This window comes from Palaemon carinicauda, chromosome 10 (genome assembly GCF_036898095.1).
Source record: "Palaemon carinicauda isolate YSFRI2023 chromosome 10, ASM3689809v2, whole genome shotgun sequence".
Lineage (NCBI taxonomy): Eukaryota > Metazoa > Arthropoda > Malacostraca > Decapoda > Palaemonidae > Palaemon > Palaemon carinicauda.
In genome coordinates, this window is record NC_090734.1 from 72,823,292 (window position 1) to 72,850,156 (window position 26,865).

The 26,865-nt window shown below is 44.0% G+C and overlaps 1 protein-coding gene across 1 annotated transcript in view; it reads left to right on the forward strand.

The window, feature by feature from the left end:
• LOC137648630 (zinc finger protein OZF-like) overlaps nt 1-26,865 on the forward strand; it is a 311,942-nt gene that overhangs the window by 282,616 nt on the left and 2,461 nt on the right. The gene's annotated exons all lie outside the window — the stretch shown is intronic.

Here is a 26,865-nt window from a genome sequence, read left to right on the forward strand (position 1 = left end):
GCATGAGTTATTTAGTTAGCCAGAACGACTTCCCGGTATAATAGCTTAAATTAATTTAGCTATTTAGTCTTCATTGCTAGGAATTAATTATATTATACCGATTGTATTCGCATTAACGTAGGCAATTTAGGTAGGCGATCTTGTTTACGCTAGTCTTCCTAGCCTAGTCGTTCTAGTTTACTTTCATGCATTATTTAATAAGAGTTTCTGGTGTTAATTAATTCAAATGAAGATAATCAGGCAATTTATACATGTAAGATATATCGATATCAAATAAAATTTCCTCTTCTGAGATAGTATACGAGAGAGCTTCGATGATTTATCTTACTGTCACTAGGCTAATAGCCTAGTGGCTTTTGTATACTTTCATACATACTCCCCGGTTACCCTTGTGTATAGGGTAATCCCTCTTTCCCTCTGAGTGTAGCCTTTGGCTGCAACCCTAGTTGGTCTGCCTCGAGTTTTGATTCAGGCAAGACTAGGCTAGGGTTTTTCTGCCCCTTCCCTTAGTGACAGATGGTAAGCTTTGGATTTTGGTCAGAACCTCACAGTATATATTCTTGTGCCGGCAGCTGATCGGTAGGGTGAATGAGATTTCCCTGCTGATTTATGTTGTTGGCATAGGAAGCTAAGCCTCCCTAGATTGTACTTGAAAGGGTCATATGTTTTACCCCCTTCTCCCTGCAGTCTAGTAGACTAGTCCTGTGCTTGCGGACCCTAGGCTGAAGAATAGCTATTCTTCTGTTGCCTAGGATGGCGCCGGCACTGGAACTCCGTTTCTCTATTGTTTAGGGGTGGCGGCTAGATGGCTACCGGCCCCTTAACTGTATTGGCAGACCCTAGGTTGGAGAATAGATTCTCCTTCCACCTAGGATGGCGCCGATACTGAAACAGAGCTTCCTCAGGGTGTGGTAGGAACGGCAACCTGCCAGCTCCTCTCACACCCTATACAGGACCCTTTTCCCTTCCCCCTCTGTCCTTTAGCGATGGCCTTGCTATCACAACCCTTTGGCCGTCGTCGTGCAATCTCACCGCTTGCCGGCAGGTTGTAGGGCCGGCTCGGGCTTCTGCTAGTATGGCTTTCCCTTGGACACAGGCTCTGGGATAGCTGTGTCGGTGGGCCAGCTGCTGGCAGAAGATCCCTTTGCTATAGAGTGTTCTTCAGCCCTCTCTTGGAATGCCATTCATAATTGGTGTCCAGCAGTGTCCGACATGGAGGTGAATGGGTGGAAGCCTGAACATTGTATATTCTCCCCTTCCATTTGAACCCTCATTCCGGAGTGAGGAAGTGAGACAGTGCTCTTACAACATCCTTCACTCCTTCCTTTCTCCCTCTCTATCAGCTAGTGCCGCCAGGTACTAACCTAACTGGCGGCTGCCGGCCACTACCCTAGCCGGCAAGATGCTGGCTAGAATTGTGTGCCGACATTCATTAATTTACTGACACAACTGACTTAGTCGGCAAGAGTTCTGATTTCCGGCCACCACCCGGTCACATGGAATGCTGATCGGGCTAGTGTGCCGACAACCGGCAAGCCGCCGGCGATCCGGCAGGTCGCCGGCTACCATTCCAGTCAGTGTTGTGCCAGTTGAACTGTGCCTTAGGTGCTAGCCCTTCTGGCAACATGCCGGCTACAACTACAGTAAATGTTTATACAGTAGCCAGTATATTTGCAGTATAGGTCATACTGCAAACAGAAAACTATGGTATAAAGTATACAGTAGTTAAATTTCCAACATACTCTGTGTGTCCAGGTGCAGTCTATTGTTGAGACCACATAAGATAAGGAAAGGAAGTCTCTTTCCATATACTGATAGATGATCAGTTACCAATGTCCCTCATTATTAATCTTTGGAAGTTGGTGTTAAGTAACATGCAGCTAGCCTTATAGGCTAGATACTTCCAATGGGCCTCCTGAGGAGGATAACCCTAGGCTTAATTTTGAGGGAGGTCACAGCAATTGGCTGGGCAGGAAACACACGTATGTGTCTTTCTTAATTCATTTCTAGCTTATCTATCCTAAGCTATATGCAATAAAATAAAATGGAGAATATTTTTGATAATATTTATTAGTTTATCTAGTGAGATGAACTCCCTTATACTCATTTTTTTGGGCTCAGGCCATGTCATCGTAATGGAAGTTCCTTTAGGGTAGCTTCCTAGTGTATATTTGACTACGGTGATATTCCCAGAGAATTTTACCTTAAGGTATCCAGAATTCTAACTCCTGGAGCGAATATCCCTTAATAAATCTCCCAGGGATATCGCATAATATCAGAAGACGTATTCTTGACACGCCACATAGCTATCTTCATCCCGAACAGCATTAACGCTTCAAGGGGTCAAAGTGGTAAAAAAACGAAAAATGAGAATGAAAGGAGAGCCGTTCATAAGGTACCTCTCCTATCCCGCTTCGAGTGCGTACCCGACGACGTTGGCAGCGCCATCTTTATTCCTTATCGCGTAGCTCTACTACTCGGTGTTTCCCTTGTGATTCTCTCGTTATCTTGGATTTAATTCATCTTTATGATGCTTTCTCCAGCCTCTTCTGCCTCTGGAAAGTTGAGTATTACCTTTACTATGTATAAATGTAAGCTCTTGTCGTTTTGAATTAAATCAAAAGTGATATTAACGTAAACAAGAGCGGTTGCCTACCGGAGGCATCCTGGATGCTGTCGCTCGCTATGCATGAGTCATTTAGTTAGCCAGAGCGACGTTCCCGGTTTTTATGCTTTAATCTTCTTCCCAGCTGGTTCCCATTTTTATATTGGGTCGCCGTTGCAGATGAGCCGTTTCCATCTTTTTCTATTATGCGCTTCTGCCTCATCAATCCCCTTTTCCTGTAAGTCTCCTCTCACACAGTCCCTCCATCTCTTTCTTGGTCTCCCTCTTCTTCTTCTTCCTTGAACCTCCATCTCCATAGTATGTCTCCCAACGTGGTCCTCATCTCTCCTCATCAGGTGTCCATACCATCTCTGCCTCCCTTCCTGCACTTTCTTTGATATTTCCACCACCTTTGTCGATCCCCTTATGTAGTCATTTTTTATCCGATCCTCTCTTGTCACCCCAGACATCCACCTAAGCATTCTCATTTCTGCCACATCCATCTTCTTCTCCTCTGTCTTCCTCATGCTTGCTGTTTCCGTTCCATACAGCATTGCTGTTCTTACCACTGTCTTATGAAATTTTCCTTTCAACCTCAGTGGTATTCTTTTGTCACAAAGAACTCTTGAAGCTGCTCTCCAGTTGTTCCAGCCTGCCTGTACCCGATGTTTAACTTCATCTTCCATACCTCCTCCAGCGTTAACAAAGGATCCCAAATACTTAAACTTATCAACTCTCTTTATCTGCTCTCCCCTAAGATGAATACTTTCTCTATCATCCCCCTCACTGGTGGTACACATATATTCTGTCTTAGATCTACTTATTCTCATTCCTCTGTCCTCCAGTACTTGCCTCCACCTTTCCAATTTCATTTCCAGATCTTCCCTGCTCTCTGCGCACAGAACAATATCATCTGCATACAATATGTTCCATGGTACTGCCTCCCTTACCTCTTCTATTAAAACGTCCATCACTATGTTAAAGATAAATGGGCTCAGAGCTGACCCTTGGTGTAATCCTACTCTCACCTCAAAACCCTCTGTCTCCCCAGCACTGCTCCTCACTCTAGTAAATACATTACGGTACATCTCTTGTATCAGTCGAACGTACTTTTCTGGCACCCTGCTCTCCCTCAGACTCCTCCATACCTCTTGTCTTGGGACTCGGTCATAAGCCTTTTCAAGGTCAATGAATACCACATGCAGGTCTCTTTGCTTTTCCCGGAATTTCTCCATTAGTTGCCTCAAACAAAATACACTATCTGTTGTTCCCCTCCCCTTCATGAATCCCATCTGCTCTTTACCTATTTCTACTTCTTCTCTTAGTCTGGCATCTATCATCCTTTCCAGTATCTTCAAAGTGTGGGACATCAATTTAATACCTCTGTAATTCCCACACTCTTGGACATCCCCTTTCCCTTTGAAGATTGGGATCATTATACTCCCACGCCACTCATCTGGTATCTTTTCCTGCTCAAAAATCTTTATCATGAGACTTTACAGTATATCCACTCCTTCATCTCCTAAGGCTTTCCATGCCTCCACAGGAATCATGTCTGGTCCAGTTGCCTTCCCATTCTTCATCTTCCTCAATGCATTTATTACCTCTTGCCTAGAGAAACTTAATACCATGCCAAAATTCACCAGTCCATCCTCTCTTAATAATCTATCATTTTCTTCATTCAACAGCTGTTCAAAATATTCTTTCCATCTCTTTACAATGTCTTCCTCCTTTCTAAGTACTACACCATCTTGATCTTTTATTTGTTTGATGTGTGTAATATCTTTGGTGCTCTTATTTCTAGTCTTCGATAGCTTGATCATCTTGTTTAATCCTTCCTTTGTCCCCAGCTCATTATACACATCATCATATGCCTTAGCATTAGCTTGGGCTACTACCTTCTTCACCACCTTGTTTTTCTCTTTGAACCTCTCTCTGTCTTCCCCTGACTGTGACTCTTCCCATCTCTTCTTTGCCGCCTCCTTATCTTTTACAACTTTCTCAATTTCTTCACTCCACCACCAACTCTCCTTTTCTTCCCATATGATACCAGATATCTCTCCTATCAGCTCCTTTCCATGCCTTCTCATTACTGCTGCATTTCGTGTCCACCATTCTTGAACATCTTCAATTCCTCTATCAATATCCTCCAAAACCCTTCTCTTAAACTCTCTCATCTTATCTCCTTCTCTCACTAGTTTGTACCATTTAATTTTCCGTATCCCTTTAGCTTTAGCTTTTCTTTCCCTTTTTAGGCCTAAGTCCATACATAGCAGTCTGTGTTGGGGGGCTACATGGTCACCTGGGATAACCTTGCAGTTCTTGACCTCCACCAGCTTTATCCTTTTATACAGGAAGTAGTCTATCTGGGAGCATCTTCCCCCACTCCTATAAGTTATTAGGTGTTCCCTTTTCTTCTTAAAGAAGGTTTTTACTATTGCCATGTCAAATGACACAGCAAAGTCCACAACACACTCTCCTTTTGGGTTTCTCTCCCCAATTCCATGGCCCCCATGCACCCGACAAATTGCCTCATTCTCACTTCCAACATGGCCATTCAAATATGCTGCCACTATGACCCTCTTCTGTTCTTCCAGTTCTTGCATTACTCCATCCATGTCTCTTCAGAAATTTCCCTTCTCCTCTTCTGTGCAACCAACTTGAGGTGCATATGCACTTATAATATTCAGAATCTCTCCTCCACAACACATCTTCAATCTGATGATACAGTCATTCCTTCTATGCACCTCTATCACTGCATTTTTCAGCTCACCAGACAGTACTATGCCAACTCCATTCCTACCTTGTTTATTTGCTCCGCTATAATATAGCTTATATCCATCACCCAACTCTTTAGCTTTATTTCCCTTCCATCGTGTTTCCTGCACACACATAGCATCTACTCTCTTTTCCCTCATCAAGTCAGCCACTTCTCTACCTCTCCCAGTCATGGACCCAACATTAAGCTGACATATTCTGAGTCCAAAGTGAGCTCGCTTCTTTAGCTGCACCCGCTCCTGATGCAGTAGCCCTCGCCTTATCACAGAGTTAGGGCGATGTCTCTGTGCGTCGTTTACGGAGTACGCCCTAGCATTACCTCTTTCCCTATTTCGGCTCATTCCATTTAAGGTTTTGGCACAGGTTTTTACGGCCGGATGCCCTTCCTGACACCAACCCTCCCTATTTATCCGGGCTTGGGACCGGCACCCATTGGTGGCTAGGTTTTTATGCTTTAATAAATCTAGCTATTAAGCTTGTCTAGGAATTCTTTATATGATGCTGTTAGTAATTCAGTTTCGGCGATTTAGGTAACCGATCCTGCTCTACGCTAGGCTTAGTAGCCTAGGGTCTGGCCCTTGTACTTTCATGCATGATATACAGATTTCCGAGTGTTATGTTATTGAAGCTATAGGCACAATTTATACATGTAAGATATTGTTGAACTCTTATCTTCCAAAATTGCATACGAGAGAATTTCGATGATTTAGGTAATCGATTCTCACCGCGCCTAGGCTAGTAGCCTACGGGGCTTTAGTATACTTTCGCACACATCCCTGGTTGTTCTTTTCTCCTCTGGAGACTAAGTTCAATCCCTTTTCCCTCTGAGTAAGCCTTAGGCTTGTTCCTAGTGGTTTTATCTGAATAGTATTCAGGTATAACTATACTAGGATGTTTCTGTCCTGTCCCTTTAAATCAGAGTGACTGTTTTTTTTGGCTTAGGCCAGAACATCAGAGTAATTAGTCTGGGGTCTGTGTCTTCCTGGCATAGCGAATGAGATTCCTTTGCTAGGTTAGGCACAGACATAGGAGGCTTAGCCTCCCTAGCCCACGTCCGAAGGATTCTGTACGAGATGATTCCTTCTACCGGTGGTCTAGCAGACTAGTCCGGTGTTGTTGTTCTCGGGTTGGAGATTGAAATTTTCCGTTGCCTAGTGAAATAACAACATCAAACTTTGTTCTGGTATTGAGGTAGGTGGTAAGTATTGCCGACCTCCCTCTTTATTAGACAAACCCTAGGCTAGGATGAGCTTTCTTAGCCGTTGGGTTAGTTTTCATACTAGAACGAAGTTTGCAGGACCCTCTTCCCTCTCCCCCCTCTTTCCTTAGTGATGGCCTAGCCATTACATCTCTTGGCCGTAGTCCTACATCTGTACCTAGTGTAGTTAGGATGTGGGACTGGCTCAGCCCTCTGCTGGTCGGCAAGAACGTGCCGGCCGGCAGAGGCCTACCTTCTGTAGAGTGAACCCCAGACCTCCTTTGGTCTTCCATCCATTTCTGTTGGTAGAGCCCGGCAGGCTATGGATAAAAAGGAAGCTTGAATGCTACATTCTCCCCTTCCTTATGTTCACTCTTTCTGGATGGAAGGTTGTAAGGCAGTGCCACCTTATAACCTTACATCCGTACTGTTTCTCTTGCTAGTGTATTGTACCCCTAGCCCGGCTGCCGGCTTAATGGCCGGCAGCCGGGTGGGTGGAAGTAGTCTGGTTCCTAGTCACTGCCGGCCGGCATAGGTATCGCCTACCTTTGCCGACCGGCAACGGAAGCACACCCTGAGACCTGCCGGCCACTACGATTAGCGGCTGGCAGCCGGGTGCTAACGTTTTCAAGTTGCTGGCCGGCATTGATTGCCGGCCGACACGCTCACACAACCAACGATCTTCCGCCCAATAGTTAAAGGTAGCATACCTTTGAGCTATACCTGGGTACGTGCAAGCCGCCACGACATTATATGATAGACAGTAGTCAGTACTTTTGCAATGTAGTACACTCTGCATTGAAAAAACTACAGTATAGAGTTTGTAACACTAAAGTTCTTCCAACATACTTTGTGGTATCTTGTACAGCCCTTTGTTGAGACCGTACAGTATGAAGAAAGTAAGTTCTTTCCTTATTTATATTACCCAGTATATTAAAACTTTATTTCATGGTGTGAGCTACACCTTTATTTCCGCTTAGGGAAATATAGGGAAGTTTATTCTAGCGTAAGAACTAACCTTAGTTTTAATATCTTTGGAGGTTACAGCAATTGGCTGGGCAGGAAATACAAGTATGTGTCTTTCCTTCTTTCCTTTCTAGCTTAACTGTCATAAGCTATATACTGTATATTAATACTTTTAATCCAGTGATATGTCTTCACTAGATACTCATGGATTTTCTTCTCTTTACAGAAGGACCATCCGAAGTGCGAGAGTATGTTCTGCAATCTCCGCAGCAAAAACTTCTTTGGACATGAGTTGTGTAGGAGGCACGCAGCATGCGCAGTCTCCAAAGGTGATCTCCGGTATTGGGACCCTCGGGTATGTGCTATATGTTCTAACCTGATTACCGAGGCATTTGACACCCCTAAGTCGGCGGAGTCAAGGGATGCAGCTAGGGAAAAGTTGCGAACCTGGGTGAGGGGTTTTCAGAAAAACACTTCAGGCCCCTACCTTCCAAATGAGAAGATGAGGGCCTACCTTTTTCCTAAGGCATCTGCGTATGCTGTGATTCCTCGGCCTCATGTGGAGATTCCAAAGGTCCAGATTCCAGTAGATACGGAAGTCTCGGACGCCCTTTAAGACATCCAATTGGACGATAGGATGTCGTAAGTGTCAGAGTACACGGAGAAGGACCTTCTGGGTGAAGGTCAGGAGCAGGACCTGACCCAGGCTCCAGAAACAGAAGAGGAAGAAATCAACGAGGTGTCGGTTACATCGGTTCCGGCCCCAGAACCTGTTCCCTCTACATCGTCTGCTATCCCAGATGAGCTGGGAAGGACTCTTTCTTCTATTGTTGAAATGATTCAACAGATGCAGAAGAAGAACGATGAAAAGGAAGCTGCGATGAAACTGGAGATACGTAGACTTGAAGCATCACATGGGCCCCAGAAGAAGCTCAACGTGAAGGACCTTCCTTTGTGCTCGGATGCCAATCCTTGGAGGTATGCTGAACACATGCCAATGACAACTGGGAAGATTGTCATATCTGAAAAGTTGGGTTCAATTCCCTTTGAAGAAGTGGAATTTTGGCCCAACAAGGAGTCTTACCCACACTGCTATGTCCGTCTTAGGAAGGAACCAGCCTCAAAGGAGGAGACAGAGCCGAAGGAGGTCATAGTTTTTTACCATAATAAAGCACAGGCTTTACTGGCAAGCTCTATGAAAGAGAGGGGCTTCACGAACTCAAAGGTGCCAGCTTTGAGTAAGAAGCATCCCTCCTTTGTGGCTTCCCCAACCAGGGCCTTTCCCTTCATGGAAAAGGGATATAAGGCAGCCTTGAAGGCAGTTGAGGCAGGGAAACCATGCCCCTCTTTGGAGGAGTGCAAGCCGTTGGACCAAAACGACTGGAAGGACGTCCACCTTACCTTCTCAGTTGGGAAGTTGGAAGCTGATATTGCCGAACGTCAGTTTGATGAGGACCTTCCAAAGCTGTCAGAGTTTCTCTTGCGCAGGGAGCAAGAGACAAAGGAGAGACTTGCAGCATCGATGTCATTACAGACAACACTAGAAACGATGGCAAGGGACCCCAAGAACCAGGACATGTTCATGGTAGTGTCCAAAACCCATCTGGCCACAGTTACAAAGGATCTCTACAGTTTTATTAAAGCTAGGAAAGCTTGTAGAGAGTTCGTGTTCGCCTCGGCTGCGGTGAGGCACGAACCTAGAAATCTGATTTCCTCCTGTATCTGGGGTAAGGACCTCTTCCCTAATGAAGTAGTTGAAGAGGTAGTAGACAAGGCCGCCACGGAGAATAGGAACCTTCTCCACAAGTGGAGCTTAACTCTTAAGAAAAAGTCTTCTCCGGATGAGGGTCCCCAGCCCAAGTAGAAGACGACAAAAAAGCCTAGGCTATCCTCTCGGCCAGCAAAGCCTTACAGACAGCAACAGCAACTTCCTGCGACCACGGTGCCTCAGATGGTGGCACAACCTCCAACCACGTACCAGTTGGTACCTCAAGCGGTGACGACAGTCACCAGTGTGACCTTTCGTCCAAAAGCTAGAGGAGCAGCCAGAGGTTCCTCTAGATGCCCTTCAAGGGGAAGGGGATTCAGGAGAGGACACGGTCAAGGAGGCAAGGCCTCAGGTCCACAGCAACGGAAGTGAGATGCGGTAGGAGGGAGACTACACCTATATTGGGATCGTTGGACCTTCGATCCCTGGGCCCACAGCCTACTCAAGAATGGACTGGGTTGGAGCTGGAGCAGCACTCCACCTCCATTCCCACAGTTCTTCCAACACTCTACCCCCGTTCTGGAAGAATATGTCTGAGAACTCTTGGAGAAAAGAGTAATCTGAAAGGTAAAGTCCATCAAATTCCAAGGAAGGCTGTTTTGTGTCCCAAAGAAGGACTCAGAAAAACTCAGTCATTCTGGACTTGTTGCCACTCTACAAGTTCGTAGTGAACTACAAGTTCAGGATGCTGACACTTCAACAAATAAGGACCTTACTGCCCGAACGGACATACACCGTCTCTATAGACTTGTCAGACGCTTATTGGCACGTTCCAATAAGTCGTCCTCTCTCTTCCTACCTAGGGTTCAAGCTACAAAGAAGACTTTATGCCTTCAGAGCCATGCCATTCGGGCTAAACATAGCCCCAAGGATTTTCACGAAGCTTGCGAACGCAGCCATCCGTCAACTACGCCTAAAGGGGATCCAAGTAGTGGCCTACCTGGACGATTGGCTGGTGTAGGCAGCATCCAGGATGGAATGCATGCAAGCCTCCAAGAAAGTGACCCAGTTCCTGGAACATCTGGGATTCAAGATCACCATCAAAAAGTCTCGACTATCTCCAGCTCAAAAGTTTCAGTGGTTGGGAATCCACTGGAATTTGGAGTCACATCGGCTTTCCATTCCTGGGAAGAAGAGGAAAGAAATAGCAGGATCTGTCAAGAGACTACTGGAATCCTAAGGGATATCAAGACACGAACAGGAGAGAGTGCTGGGCTCTCTGCAGTTTTTTGCTTCGGTAACAGATCCAGTGCTAAGAGCACAGCTAAAGGATGCAACAGGAATTTGGAGAAAATACGCATCAAACGCGCAAAGAGATCTGATGAGACCACTACCGACTCTACTGCGAACGCTTCTCAAGCCGTGGTCCAAAGCCAAGCAACTGAAGAAATCGATACTTCTTCAGCCACCTCCCCCGTCAATTACCATCCATACAGACGCCTCAAAGGAAGGCTGGGGAGGCCATTCTCACCGAAAGAAAGTCCAGGGAGCTTAGTCCAATCTTTTTAAGACATTTCACATCAACTTTCTAGAAGCCATGGCGGTACTCCTGACACTGAAGAAAGTATCTCCTCACCACTCGATACACATAAGATTGGTTCTAGACAGCAAGGTGATAGTGTAATGCCTAAATCGACAAATGTCGAGGTCACCTCAAATCAACCAAGTGATGTTGGCCATATTCCAACTAGCAGAAAAGAAGAGATGGCACTTGTCAGCAGTTCACTTTCAGGGGTTCCGCAATGTGACAGCGGACGCTCTATCCAGGTTCACACCGATAGAGTCAGAATGGTCCCTAGACACGGATCATTCTCCTTCATCTTGAGTCAAATCCCGGAACTGCAGATAGACCTCTTTGCGACAAAAGACAACAAGAAAATACATTGATATGTGTCCCCGTACAAGGATCCTCTAGCGGAAGCAGTGGACGCTATGTCCCTCGACTGGAACAGATGGTCCAGGATTTACCTGTTCCCTCCGCACAACCTTCTATTGAAGGGCCTCTACAAACTGAGATCTTTCAAAGGGAAAGCGGCAATAGTGGCTCACAAGTGGCCGAACAGTGTTTGGTTCCCTCTGGCATTGGAACTACGACTGAAGTTGGTGCCGCTACCGGATCCAGTTCTGACTCAGCGAGTACAGAAGTCGACTGTCTTCGCTTCATCACAGAAAACCCGGAACCTGCATCTCATGATTTTCTCTCCCTAGCGGTGAGAAAAAGATTCGGGATATCAAGAGACAGTATAGACTTTTTGGAGGAATATAAGTCCAAATCTACCAGAAGACTATGAGTCATCATGGGAGAAGTGGGTGTCCTTTGTCAAGGCGAAGAAACCAAAAGAAATCTCGATAGACTTCTGTTTATCATTCTTCATTCACCTTCATGAGCAAGGTTTAGCAGCCAACACAATATCAACGTGCAAGTCTGCCTTGACAAGATCGATGCTATATGCCTTTCAGGTAGACCTTTCTGATGACATATTTAACAGAATTCCGAAGGCCTGTGCTAAGCTCAGACCATCAATGCCTCCAAGACCTATTTCATGGTCCTTAGATAAGGTTCTTCATTTTTCCTCGATGATAAACAATGAGGAGTGCGCTTTAAAGGATTTGACCCAAAAAGTTATATTTCTGTTTGCACTCGCTTCGGGGGCCAGAGTTAGTGAAATAGTGGCCCTCTCAAGACAGGAAGGCCGTGTTCAGTTCTTAGAAGGGGGAGAACTGAATCTTTTTCCGGACCCAACGTTTCTTGCCAAGAACGAGCTACCCACCAACAGGTGGTGTTCCTGGAGAATCTGCCCTCTGAAGGAAGATGCATCTCTATGTTCAGTGGAGTGCCTAAAGGTCTATCTTCGTAGAACTTCAGACTTTAAGGGAGGGCAGCTGTTTAGAAGAGAAACTTTGGGTTCAAATTTATCTCTGCAACAACTAAGGGTGAAACTAACCTATTTCATTCGCAGAGCGGATCCAGACAGTACACCCGCAGGTCATGATCCGAGGAAAGTTGCCTCTTCCATAAATTTCTTTAATAATATGGATTTTGAACATCTTCGCTCATACACTGGCTGGAAGTCATCCAGGGTATTCTTCAAACGCTATTCGAAGCAAGAGGAGGAACTTAAGAGGTCTGTGGTAGCAGCAGGCAGTGTCCTTAAACCTACTGTTTAAATCTGCGAGGAACAGTGATATTAATTGGGACAATTAATTCAAGGGTGGGTGTGTAGTCACGGACTGTTACTACAGACTGAGTGAAAGGCCACTAACGTGTCCTTATGAACTGTTCCATAGATTATGGTGAACTAGGCATAATGCAGACACATGCGCCAAGCATTTTTTACGCTAGTGTGAATAAACAGTAATACAGACAGTAACAACATTATTGATAATTTAATTACAGTGGCATGTATGTTTCCTTTGCAGATGAAACAATATTTCTCTTTTACTGTTTTCTTTATGCTTTATTGTTTTTTCATCCACATTTTATAATTGTTATAAATGTTGATTGAATTTTATGTTTATTAACTATCAATAAACTCGTTCTTAGTGAACCTTGCGTCTTATTCGCCCACGTTCATTTTATTAAAAATGTACTGAGCATTAAAGGTAAAACTATGGATAATTTTAACATGGAAGATCTTTCAAGATTGTTCCTCACTACAAGCAACATGCAAACATTCACTCGCTTCAACTCTTCCTTAGGAAGGATAAACTTTGTACCCTAAAAAGGATGGTGGTGGAAATGCATAATTTGTTCCTAAACGGATACAAACCTTTGTCCACTCCATTAATAAGAATAGACACACCGGGGGAGGTGTCAGTATTTTATACTGACATTGGTGAATCTTATACAAACTTTGCTTTATAAGGTATAGGGTGAGACCACTATACAGGCTTGTCTGTTAGTCATCCATAGTTAATATGTATTCCTCGAGACTTTTTCCAGAGTCTAGTATGACTCTTCCCTGTAGGGGGCAGGAAGCACTAACATAGTTCATGCTTAGATGAAATGATGTATGACGGTAACATCATAGGTCTCTAGGCCTAGACGGTAACATCATAGGTCTCTAGGCCTAGACGGTAACATCATAGGTCTCTAGGTCTAGACGGACCAGGAAAATACTTTCTTGAGGGTATGGCACCAGTTGAGAATCCACAGATACAGTAATGCTCTGGTAAACTTCCATTACGACGACATGGCCTGAGCCCAAACACGGATTTTGAGTGAAGTGAAAAATCTATTTTTGGGTGAGGTAGCCATGTCGTCCTGATGGACCCGCCCTTCCTTTTAATTTAAAAAGGGCTTTTAGGACCCCTCCCTATAATACAGTATCTGTAGCACCTCGTGTATTGCTACAAGGAATAAAGATGGCTCTGCCGACGTCGTTGGATACGCACTCGAAGCGGGATAGGAGAGGTACCTTATGAACGGCTCTCCTTTCATTCTCGTTTTTCGTTTTTTTGCCACTTTGACCCCTCGAAGCGTTAATTCTGTTCGGGGTGAAGATAGCTATGTGGCATGTCAAGAATACATCCTCTGATATTATGCGATATCCCTGTGAGATTTATTAAGGGATATTCGCTCCAGGAGTTAGAATTCTGGATACCTTAAGGTAAAATTCTCTGGGAATATCACTGTACAGTGAGCCCTCGTTTATCGCGGTAGATAGGTTCCAGACCCGACCGCGATAGGTGAAAATCCGCGAAGTAGTGACACCATATTTACGTATTTATTTAACATGTATACTCAGACTTTTAAAACCTTCCCTTGTACGTAGTACTGTTAACAAACTATCCTTTAATGTACAGAACACTTAATGCATGTACTACAGTACCCTAAACTAAAACAGGCACAAATATTAAAGGCGATTTTATATCATGCGTTTCCTAAACACGCCAAAAAGCACGATAAAAAATGGCAACCAATGTTTTGTTTACGTTTATCTCTGATCATAATGAAAAAAAAAAAACGCATTTAGTGTACACATCTATGTATAGGTTAGTTTTTGCATCAATTATATTGATTATACAGTATGTTGATTTTGTTATTACCAATGTTTTACTTAATTTTTCTTAGGACTTCCAAATGAAATGTTTTTCTTTACGGGCGGCGTCATAAAGTACACTCCATCTTCGATCGTAATAAACAAACGAAGGCATTTAACGCGCATGATGAAAGTGATAAATAATGATATTACAGTAAAAGCTTTTAGAAAATATATTATTACAAATATTATTTACCGTATCTATATAAAATCATACATACGTAGCAAAGCAGGAAAACAATTTACGAGAGAGAGAGAGAGAGAGAGAGAGAGAGAGAGAGAGAGAGAGAGAGAGAGAGAGAGAGAGTTGTTTTACATACGTAAATGTAAATTTAAAAAAAAAAATAGCTCCATTTCATATAAAATAGGTTATTACAAATATTTTACTTTATCATATTACAGTAGTCTGTATAATACTGTAAAGTTCAGTACAGTATGTTGTTGTTAGTCGTGGCGATGAAATTCTCACAAAACAAAAACACGGCATTTGATTACAACAGCTGATTCACTCTCTCTCTCTCTCTCTCTCTCTCTCTCTCTCTCTCTCTCTCTCTCTCTCTCTCTCTCTCTCTCTCTCTCTCTCTCTCTCTCTCTCGTGTTATACAATACTTACATATAGATGAAGAAACTAAAATGAAATTTCCGGAAAATCCGCGATATATGTATATACATGCGTTATGAAAAAAATCCCCGAAGTGGTGAATCCGCGATGGTCGAACCGCGAAGTAGCGAGGGATCACTGTAGTCAAATATACCCTAGGAAGCTACCCTAAAGGAACTTCCATCAGGACGACATGGCTACCTCACCCAAAAATAGATTTTTCGCTCCGCTCAAAATCCGTTTATTTTCCTCTCTTTACAGGAGGACCATGTGAAGTACAGCAGCATCTTCTGCAACGTCCGCAGCAAGGACTTCAGCGGCCACAAGGAGTGGAAGGACACACTCCCATTGCTCCATCACCAAGGGACCTCTCAAATACTGGGACCCCCAGGTATGTAATGTTTGCAAAGCCTTGGTTACCGAGTCCTTTGAAGACCTCAAGACAACGGAGTCAAGGGATGCAGCTTGGAATAAGCTGCGCAGATGGGTTCGTGGCTTCCAGAAAAAGGCCACGGGACCTTACCTCCCAAACGAACGTATGAGGGCCTATCTATTCCCTAAAGCATCTGCAGATGCTGTTATTCCACAGCCTCACCCTGAGATCCCTTGTGTCCAGATATCTATAGATACGGATGTCTCGGATGCGATGAAGGACATCCATCTTTACGACGAGATGATGTCAGAGGTGTCAGATGACACCGAAAAGGACCTTCTTGCTGAAGGTCAGGAAGTGGAGTCAACGTTGGCTCCAGAGACGGAAGAGGATGAAGTTGAAACTCTGTCTCTGTCGTCGGTTCCAGCCCCAGAACCAGTGCCCTCTACGTCCTCCGCTCCTCAGCCTGATACGTCAGATAAGACCCTGTCTGCCATCAAGGCCATGATGGAAACGTTCCAGAAGAGGAGTGAAGAAAGGGAAGCTGCGCTAAGGAAGGAGATTCATCAGCTTGCAGCCTCCCGTGGGTCTCATAAGAGACTCAATGTCAAGGATCTTCCCTCGTGTTCTGAGGTGAACCCATGGAGGCATGCTGAGTACATGCCCATTACAAATGGGAAGATCTTCATCTCTGAGAAGCTGGGAGCTGTCCTTATCGAGGACATTGAGTTCTGGCCTAGCTTCGATTCCTACCCTGACTGCTTCGTCCGTCTAAAGGCGGAACCTGTATCCAAAGAGGAGACAGAGCCGAAAGAGGTCATAGTTCTTGACCATACAAAGGCTCAAGCTTTGTTGGCAAGCAGTCTGAAGGACAGGGGCTTCACTAATTCTAAAGTGCCAGCCCTGAGTAAGAAACACCCTTCCTTTCTTGCTCCAGCAACAATGGCCTTTCCCTTTGCGGAGAAAGGGTTCAAGGCGGTGATCAAGGCCGTGGAAGCTGGGAAACCTTGCCCTACACTGGAGGAGTGTAGGCCTCTTTCCCTAGCCCTGCCTACAGATCACAAGGACTGAAAGGATTTTCAGCTTACCTTCTCAGTCGGGAAGTTGGAGGCAGATATCGCTGGACATCAGTTCAGTGAAAACCTCCCCAAGTTGTCTGATTTTCTCCTGCGTGGGGAGCAGGAGGCGAAGGAAAGGCTTGCTGCCTCTCTGTCCCTCCAGATTTCTATGGAGGCGATGGCCAGTGAACATAGGTCCCCAGATATGTTCATGGTCTTGGCCAAAACACATTTGGCAACCCTGATTAAAGACTTTTATTGCTTTGTCAGGGCTAGAAGGGCTTGCAGGGAGTTCGTGTTTGCCTCGGTCGCGGTGAGACAAAAACCTAGGAAGTTGATATCTTCCAATATCTGAGGGAAAGACCTCTTCCTGAATGAAGTGGTCTGGGAGGTAGTCGACAAGGCTGCCACGGAGAACAAAAATCTTCTCCAGAAGTTGGGCATGTCAGCTAAAAGGAAGTCTTCCCTGGATGAGGGTCCCCAACCAAAACGGAAGACAAAGGGGCCAAGGTTGCCCTCTCGCCCCGCAAGACAACAACAGCATCTTCCCATGACCGCGGTGCCCCAGATGGTGGCACAACCCCAACCCACCTACCAGAGGGTACCCCAGCAGGTGGTGAATCAGTCACCAGCCTTCACTCCTGCCTAGGGACCTGCTGTCCGTTATCTCCATATCGAGGTAGTTTCTTGATGACGCTCGTCACAAAGAGATCGATCTGCAGTTCCGGGACTTCTTCCAATCTGGAAGAGAATGGTTCTGCATCTGTGGATCATTCTGACTCTGTTGGCTTGAGCCTGAGTAGAGCATCCGCTGTCACAGTGCAGATCATTTGTAAGTGAACTGCTGATAGGTGCCATGTCTTTAGGTAAGGGATGGCTAATATCACCTAGAATATATGGGACGATCTCGAGCCTTGTCGGTTCGGACATCTCACTATCACTTCGCTGTCCAAGATCAGCCTGATGAGGGCTAATCTGCGTGGAGAGAGTTTCCCCAACGTCAACAGGACTGCCATGGCTTCCAAAATGTAGATGAGAAGGGCCTTGAATAGAGATGACCAAGTCCCTTGGCCTTTCCTCTGATGGGAGTGAAATCCCCATTCTTCCGTCGAGGCATCCATGCGGATGATCTTCAATGATCGAGGTGGTTGCAAGGGCACGGTCCTCATTAGGCTTTTGGCCTTCAACCATGGGTTGAGAAGTGATCAAAGGATGACCGATATCGGTCATTTTAGATCTCATCGAGCGTTTGATGCTTATCTTCTCCAGACTCCTGTTGCATCTTTCAGCTGTGTTCTTAGCACTGGGTCTGCCACTGCTGCGAACTGGAGATAGTTCAGTACTCTTTCCTGTTGGCGTCTTGAAATCCTGTCGGATTACAGTAGTCTCTTGACCGACCCTGCGATCTCCTTCTTCTTCCCTAAGGGAAGGGAGAGACAATGTGACCTCAGGTTCCAATGATTTTCCAGCCATTGAAACCTTTGAGCTGGAGAGAGTTGAGACTTCTTGAAGTTGATTTTGCATCCCAGATGTTCCAGGAACTGGGTTACTTCTTTGGATGCTTGCAGACCAGCCGCTTCGGGTGCTGCCCGCACCAGCCAGTTGTCCATTTACTTTGTTACCTGAACAGTTTCTAAGCATGGTTATTGCACGACTGCGTCCGCCAATTTCGTGAAGATACTTGGGACTATGTTTAGTCCGAAGAGTATGGCTCTTAGAACATATTTTATCTTCTGTAACTTGAATCATAGGTAGGAGGAGAGGGGGCGACTGACTAGAAGCTGCCAATATGCATCTGTTAGGTCTATTGGGACTGTGAATGCCCCTTTTTGCAATAGGGTCCTTATGTGTAGAAGGATTAACATCCTGAACTTGTTTCTTATGACTTGTTGAGTGGTGACCAGTCCAGAATGACTCTGAGTTTTCTTGAGTCCTTCTTGGGAACACAAAACAGCCTTCCCTGGAATTTGATGGACTTTGCTTTCCTTATAACCTGTATGCTCCAGAGCTATATGGTATAATCTTCTAATCAGGGTTGGAGTGTTGGAAGAGTTGAAGAAATGATGGTGGAGGCATGTCTAGTTTCCATCCTAGTCCAATCTTGTTTAGGCCTTGGACCCAAGGATCGAAGGTCCAACGATCCTATTGGAGCCTCCCTCCTACCAGAAGCGTATCTTTGCTTCAATTGATCAGAAGGTTTACCTCCTCGACTGCCTACCTGAGGCACCGCGGTCATAGAAACTGGGGGATGTTGTCGAGCAGACTGAGGAAAAGGTCTAGACTTTTCCGTCTTCCTTTTAGGTTGGGGACCCACATCCGGGGAAGACTTCCTCTTTGAAGAGATGCCTCACTCCTGGAGAAGGTTCCTATTCTCTGTGGTGGCTTTCTCGACTACCTCTTTGACTACTTCGCTTGGAAAGAGGTCTTTACCCCAGATGTTAGAAGATTTCAGATTCCGGGGTTTCTGTTTCACTGTTGCAGCAGCGGACACGAACTCTCTACAGGCTCTCCTAGCCTTCATAAAGGCATATAGGTTTTTAAATAAGGTGGCCATATGCATCTTGGCCAGGACCATGAGCATGTCTGGGGTACTGTACTTCGTTGGGTTGCACACATCTCTATACAGTTTTGTAGAGATAAGGAAGCCGCAAGTCTCTCTTTGTCTCTTGTTCCTTGCACAAGAGAAACTCAGAAAGATTAGGGAGATTCTCGCTAAACTGTCTTCCAGCAATGTCCGCGTCCAGTTTCCCTACTGAGAAGGTTAAGTGGACTTTCTTCCAATCCTTCTCCCACATGGGAAAGGTTAGTTACAGAGGCCCGCACTTCTCAAGTACAGGGCATGGATTGCCTGCCTCCACTACCTTGGCAAACGATTTAAATGCCTTCCACGTAAAGGGGAATGCTATTGAGGCAGGAGCAAGAAAGGTAGGGTGTTTCCAACTCAAGGCGGACACTTTCGTCACCAAGTAACCCGCCTTTCTCAGGCTACTTGACAAGAGAGCCTGTGCCTTATTGGGGTTGAGAACCATGACTTCCTTCGGTTCCATCTCTTTTTCTGACATTGGTTCATGCTTCAGTCGAATGAAGCAATCAGGGAAAGCGTTAAAGCTTGGCCAAAACTGGATTTCGTCTAAAGGGACAGCTCCCATCTCCTTTGAGATGTAGAGTTTGCCATCCAAAATTGGCATAAGCTCCACATACCTCCAGGGATTGGTTTTGGAGCATGTCGGGAGGTCTTGGTCTCTGGGTCGCTTGAATGACCCTCGGGAGGTGATGATTGGAGCTCCATGGAGTTCTCTCTTGAATTTCGCTTCCTTTTTTCCGCCTTGTTTGCGAAAGTTTTCCATTAGACCCGTTAGATGGGCCAGTGACTGGCTCATTTTGTCTAATAAAGAGGTAGAAGGTAAAGACGTCGAGGCTGCCTTCCTGCTCTCCGTCTCGATGGCAATCTGGACGAAGGGAGGTGCGAGTCGTGCTTGGGGCACCACCATTTCACTACTCGCTTTCAGGAACAGTAAACTACGCATCCTATCGTTAGTTAGGTATGGTCCTGGAGAGATCTTCTGGAACCCTTTTACCCACTTGCGTAGTTTCTTACGTGCCGCATCCCTAGACTCCATTGACTTGGGATCATCAAAACCTGCAGTCACTAAGGTCCGGCAGATATTGCAGACTTGATGGTCTCAATATTGCAGGGATTAGTTAATAATATTGCAGGGGGCATGAGACCTGCATGCTTTATGACCGTAAAAGTACTTACTTTTAAGATTGCAGAAGACTGCATCACATTTCATCTGGTGTTCCTCCTGTAAAGAAAGGAAAACAGAATGAGTATACGATTGTTTAACTCACCTGATAAACGGATTTTGAGCAAAGCGAAAAATCTATTTTTGGGTGAGATAGCCATGTCGGTCTGATGGAAGGTTCCTATAAGTAGCTTCCTAAGGGATATTTGACTTCAGTGATATTCCCAGAGAATTTACCTTTAGGTCTCCAGAATTCTAACTCCTGGCGCGAATATCCTTAAAATTTCTCCTAAGGATATCGCATAAATCAGGGGACGTATATCTTTATACGACACATAGCAATCTTCACCCCGAATAGCATTTTCGCTTCGAGGGGGAAAGTGGAAAAATTTAAAGGGGAGCCGATATCAAGGTTACCCTTCCTCCCTTACTACTACGAGTATCCAGATGGCGCTGTACGTCACCCCCACGCTTATTCCTTGTAGCGTTGAGCAAGGTGCTACAGATATAGTAGTTTCAGGAGGGATCCTGCCAAGGCCTTTTCTATAGAATTTTCTATAGTAAAGGAGGGCGGGTTCATCAGGACGACATGGCTATCTCACCCAAAAACGGATTTTGAGCGAAGCGAAAAATCTATTTTTGGGCTCAGGCCGTGTCGTCCTGATGGAAGGTTCCTTTAAGTAGCTTCCTAGGGTATATTTGACTACAGTGATATTCCCAGAGAATTTGATTTAAGGTCTCCAGAATTCTAACTCCTGGCGCGAATATCCTTAAAGTTCTCCTTTTAGGATATCGCATATCAGGGGACGTATTCTTGACACGCCACATAGCAATCTGCACCCCGCATAGCGTTTACGCTTCGAAGGGGAAAAGTGGCAAAATAAAAGAGGAGCGTTATAAAGTTCCCTTCCTCCGTTACTGTTTGAGTACTCAGATGGCGCCATAATCGCCGCCATCTTTATTCCTTTTTCTATAGCGGTCTCGCTCAGTGGTTTTCCCAGTGCTCTCTCGTTATCAGGATTTATTATGCAATCTCCAGTCTCTTCTGCCTCTGGAAAGTTGAGTGTTTGATTCTTATGCATGAGTTATTTAGTTAGCCAGAACGACTTTCCTGGTATAATAACTTAAATAAAAATAATTAACTATTTAGTCTTCATTGCTAGGAATTGATTATATTATGCCGATAGTATTCACATTATTTTCGGCGAATTAGGTAGCCGATCTTGTTTACGCTAGTCTTCCTAGCCTGGGCGTTATAGTTTACTCTCTTGCATGATATAATAGTGTTCCTGGTGCTATTAAATTTAAATGAAGATAATAGGCAATTTATACATGTAAGATATATGGATTGCATATAAAATTTCCTCTTCTAAGATAGTATATGAGAGAGCTTTGATGAGTTAGGTAGTCGATCTCACTGTCGTTAGGCTAGTAGCCTAGGGGATTTAGTATATTTTCATACAATCTCCCAGGTTAACCTCATATATATAGGGTAATCCCTCCTTCCCTCTGAGTGTAGCCTATGGCTACAATCCTAGTTGATCTTGCCTCGAATTGTGATTCAGGCAAGACTAGGCTAGGGTTTTTCTGCCCCTTCACCTAGCTACTGATGGTGAGCTTTGGGTTTGGGTCAGAACCTCAGAGTACTTGTCGTATGCCGGCAACTGGTCGACAGGGTGAATGTACTCCCCTGTCGGGCCTTGTTTGATGGCATAGGAGGCTTTGCCTCCCTAGACTGCACTTGAAGGGGTCATGTGATTCCCCCTTCTCCCTGTGGTTTAGTCGACTAGTCCTGTGCTCGCAGACCCTAGGCTGAAGAATAGAGATTATCTGCAGCCTAGGATGGTGCCGGCATTGGAACTGTTTCTCTATGATTAGGGGTGGCGGCTAGATGATTGCCGGCCCCCTTACTGTATTGGCAGACCCTAGGCTGGGGAATGAATTCTTCGTCTGCCTAGGATGGCGCCGATACTGAAACAGAGCTTCCTCAAGGCGTGGTAGGACCGACATGCTGCTGGCTCCTCTCACATCTTATATAGGACCCTTTCCCCTCCCCACTCTGCCCTTTAGTGATGGCCTAGCCATCACATCCCTGGGGCCGTTGTCCTACAATCTCGCCGCTTGCCGGCAGGTTGTAGGGCTGGCTTGGGCTTCTCCTTGTAGTCGTACAGCTTCCCTATCTTACACAGAGCTCTGGGATAGCTGTGTCAGCAGGTCTAGCTGCCGGCAGAAGACCCATTTACTTTAGATTGTTCTTCAGTCCTCCCTTGGGCTGCCATTCACATCCTATGACCGGCAAGTACCGGCAACGGAGGTGGATGAGTGGAAGCTTGATTATCTTATATTCTCCCCTTCCATTAGAACCCTCATTCTGGAGGAAGCAAGTGAGACAGTGCTCTTACATCACCCTTCACTCTTCGCTTTCTCTCTCTCTCTTGGCTAGTGCCGCCAGGTACTAACCTAACTGGCAGCTGCCGGCCACTAACCTTGCCGGCAAGATGCAGGCTAGACTTGTGGACCTACAGCTAATGATTGATGATTGTTTACCCAACATTTAGAATTTGATTTTTAGTTAAACAGCATTGGGATGGTTTGGTTGAAAATAAGATGCGAGAGGTAACGAATGTAATATCCCCTTGGAAGTATAACATTATGCCCCAAAATTGGGACACTACTCTTTGTTGTCTCGGCATTGGTCACGCTCGGTTGACACATGAATATCTGCTCACTGGCCATTACCAGCCATATTGCGATGACTGTTTGGTAACCTTGACAGTCAGGCACTTGTTGACCGATTGCCCCACTTATAGTTTTGAAAGAAAGAGATATTTGTTTGAGGCTCAAGGTGAGGATAGCAGGTTCATCCTTGCCAAGAATCTTGGACGTGATGTGTCCTACCATGCTAGCTGTATTTTTAGCTTTACTTCAGAAGCAGGTCTTCTGAAAGTTCTATAACTTTTAAGACATCTTTGCTTTCATGGTTTGAATTGAATATTCTTTTGATCTTTATTTATGATATGTGATATTGGCATTAATTACCTTAGATGTCAGGATGCCAGAAAACCTGAAATCAATTAATCAATTACGCCTTACCACTGTTCAACCTGATTTGGTTGATAATTAACAGAGAATTGATTGAACCTGTAATTTGGGTGACCCTTCTAGATGCCCTCATGCTGAGTAACATTCCGATCTGCTTGCTTTTCTGGTTAAGGGTGCCGGCAGGCTAATGCTGATTTTTAAGGACAGGACTTTAACATTCATACCATTCATACCACTTAATAAGGTGACTTAGGACATTTCCAAACTGCATAGGAGTTTGCCTCTGACCTTCGGTTTCGCGACACCAAGCCAATTTATTCTAAAAATGAGTGTTTTTCAAATTATATCTCCTCCCTTCATAATTAATATTAAGACCTGGTATTACTACCCTATATAGACCTGATGTAGACCTCCAATCAAATGAAGAGTATTTCTTTAGAAAAGACATTTTTTTTTCTTTTTTGCTAGATATGAATTTTTTCAGTATTGTAAGAAAATAAATGCTAAAAATCAGGGAAAAAATTAAGAGAACAAATATGAAAAAAAAAAAATAGGAAAAAAGGGCAACATTCGATTATTTTATAATGTTTTTCTAAGTTATGTACCAAATTTCAATGCTATATCTTTAAAACAAAGGGAGAAGATAGAATTTGAAGGTCAATAAGTATAGTTTTGAGATAGGGGAATCCAAAATTTTTCTTTGTATTTTTACAAAGACAATGCTAATAAATCATGATTATCATGAATTATATGTTCCTTTTTGGATATTAGTAAACCCAAACAAACTTATTTATCATAATTTAATCATTAATGAATATCCCTTTGCTCAATATCTTGCTTTTTAAGGCGAGATGGTCACTTTATCATCTCTCTCCTTCACTAACTCCCCTAATTTTGCCAATATTACCCACTTCTGAACTCTTATTAGAGCAAATTTTCTTCTTCCTTATGTTAGCGAGATGTTGAAATTGTCTTTTCCTCTTTGGCAGGAGGAAATTCTTGCTGAAACCAAGAAAAACAGACGTGAAAACGAGTGAATGCCAGAGGTCAAACTCAACTTGTACTCTGTATGGGGTTTGTGTTAGGACTGAAGGCTTAAGGGTGTAATTACCGTGTAATACATCATCTTCTGACTCATGGAATCTATACAGATGCCATTTCTTACATTTTTTCTTTATTAAAATGTAATAATTATCAAAATTTACGATAACAGAAGAAATACTGCATTTTCTTGTGGGAAACTAGGTTTTAAGTTACTTTTACTATTTACCCTGAAACTAGTTAATGAAAGTAAGAGGAATTTTGACAAAATATTTCGTATACGCATTCTCCAATGCCATACGAAGCTCAGTAAATTTTTTCAGGATTTTGTGGTTTTCTTCCTATACCCCCATATATTGGCATAATGACCGGGCCCCCTAAAGCCCTTAGGGAGCTGCCCTTTTGGCCACTCTTCTCTAGAACAGATCGCATATTTCTGTGCCTTCCTTCGACAAGAGAAGCATCTCTCAGTCACATCCGTCGAAGGCTACTTCTCAGCCACAAGTATTATCTTTTGACTGAAAGGTATAGACTTCTCCACTTCCTGAGGAGCTTTAAGCAGTCTTGCCCCTCCCCCTTGATCTCAGACCCCTTGTATGGAACATGACCTTGATCATCAAGGCTATATGAGTACCCTGTTTGAGCCTTTGAGGAAGTTGTCATTTATCATGGGCGAAAAGATTATGCAAGCTGCACAATCTCTCTTGTAGAAGGTAGTAAGTTGGCTAGGGCACCAGCCATCTGAAGAGATACTACCTCTAGAGAGTTATTGGGTGATTTTACTGGCCAGCCTGTACTACATTGGATCCCTCTCTTGGTATTGCTCATTTTGTCTTTGCCTACACATACCGAATAGTTTGGCCTATTCTTGTCCACATTCTCCAATTTCCTCATACACCTGACAACACTGAGTTTACCAAACAATTCTTCTTTGCTCAATCGGTTAACTACTGCAGTGTTATTGTTCAGTAGCTACTTTCCTCTTGGTAAGGGTAGGATAGACTCTTTAGTTATGATAAGCAGCTCTTCTAGAAGGACACTCCAAAAACAAGTCATTCTTCTCTAGTCTCGGGAAAGTGCCTTAGCCTCTGTACCATGGCTTTCCACTGTTTTGGATTAGAGTTCTCAGGCACACTATTTTATCTTATTTCTCTTCCTTTTTTTAAAGTTTTCAATAGTTTATATATGAATGACCTAATTTAATGTTGTTACTGGTCTTGAAATATTCTATTTTGATTGTTTATTACTTCTATTGTAGTTTGTTTATTTCTCCATTTCCTCTCCTCACTGGGCTATTTTCACTGTTGGAGCCCTTGGGCTTATAGCATCTTGCATTTCCAATTAGGATTATAGCTCAGCTTGAAATAATAATAATAATAATAATAATAATAATAATAATAATAATAATAATAATAATAATAATGATGGTAGTAGTAGTAGTAGAAGTAGTAGTAGTAGTAGTAGTAATGATAAAAATGATAATGATGATGGTGGGTAATAATAATAATAATAATAATTATAATAATAATAAATAATAATAGTAATAATGATATTAATAATGATAATGATAATAATAATAATAATAATAATAATAATAATAATAATAATAATAGGAGTAGTAGTCACTCTCTAGGATGAAAGGAGGTCACCTTCAGCTTTGTGCTGGACATGTGGCCAAGACTTAGAATCTGGCGGCACATGACCCGGGTTTGAGTTCTTTTTATACAACTCCCTCTGGGAGACATCGGGTGGTGATGCAGACAAGATGCTTTTATGTCTCATGAGGACTGTGGGGTACTATTTGAAAAGGACCTGACATCTCAGGCCTGTGGGTAGGAGACTTTTTAGCACTGGCAGGTCTAAGAAAGAGGTGTCAAGGAACACGGTCTCTTTCTGCCTTTGTGGGACGATCCATAGTGCGTACACCACGGCTTTTGAGAGTCTAGATGCCAGCCAGGATCAGGACTCGTGTAGTTAGGAACATTGGCCCCACACTCGCTCTCAAGAGAAATGTGTCAGTGGGCCAGGTGTTCAAGGCAGGTGTCTGGAAAGACAGTCATCCTCCACAGCCTTTTATTTTTGATAGTGTACCCACATGTCCCTTGACTCCTTCATATGTGGACCTGTGGTAGTTGCTCAAGCAGTTGTTACCTGCCCAGCTCCCATACAGAACAAGGATGCATCTCATTTATAGTGGCATTTCTACATAAGTTGAGAATGAAAGGTAGTATAACTGGTTCTTCTCCTTCATTCCTGTACCCCTCTCTTTAAGTCAGCAGTCGAGGCATTACAAGCTGGTAAGTTGCACTTCAGAGCAACATTTTTTTTGTATCCAAAGAGGTATATTTCCCAATCCTCCATGTGAACCATGATATGGTAAATCTCTACCAATCCAATATTCTTATACTTGGTATGCGATTCTCTTACATGGTATAGTTCAGTTCATGTACAACCCAGGGCCTATCAATTCCTCATCCTTATGATAAACTAATATGGGGTGATAGAGTCCTTGCTTCGCTTCTTCACTGATCAAGTGTTGAACACTTCCAGGGAAGTTATTACTAAATCTTCCTGTTTTGGTTCCAAGGGGCCTTCCAACCCTCCAATCAGTGAGTCTCCTAATTAAAGGATGAGGATTTGTATGAAG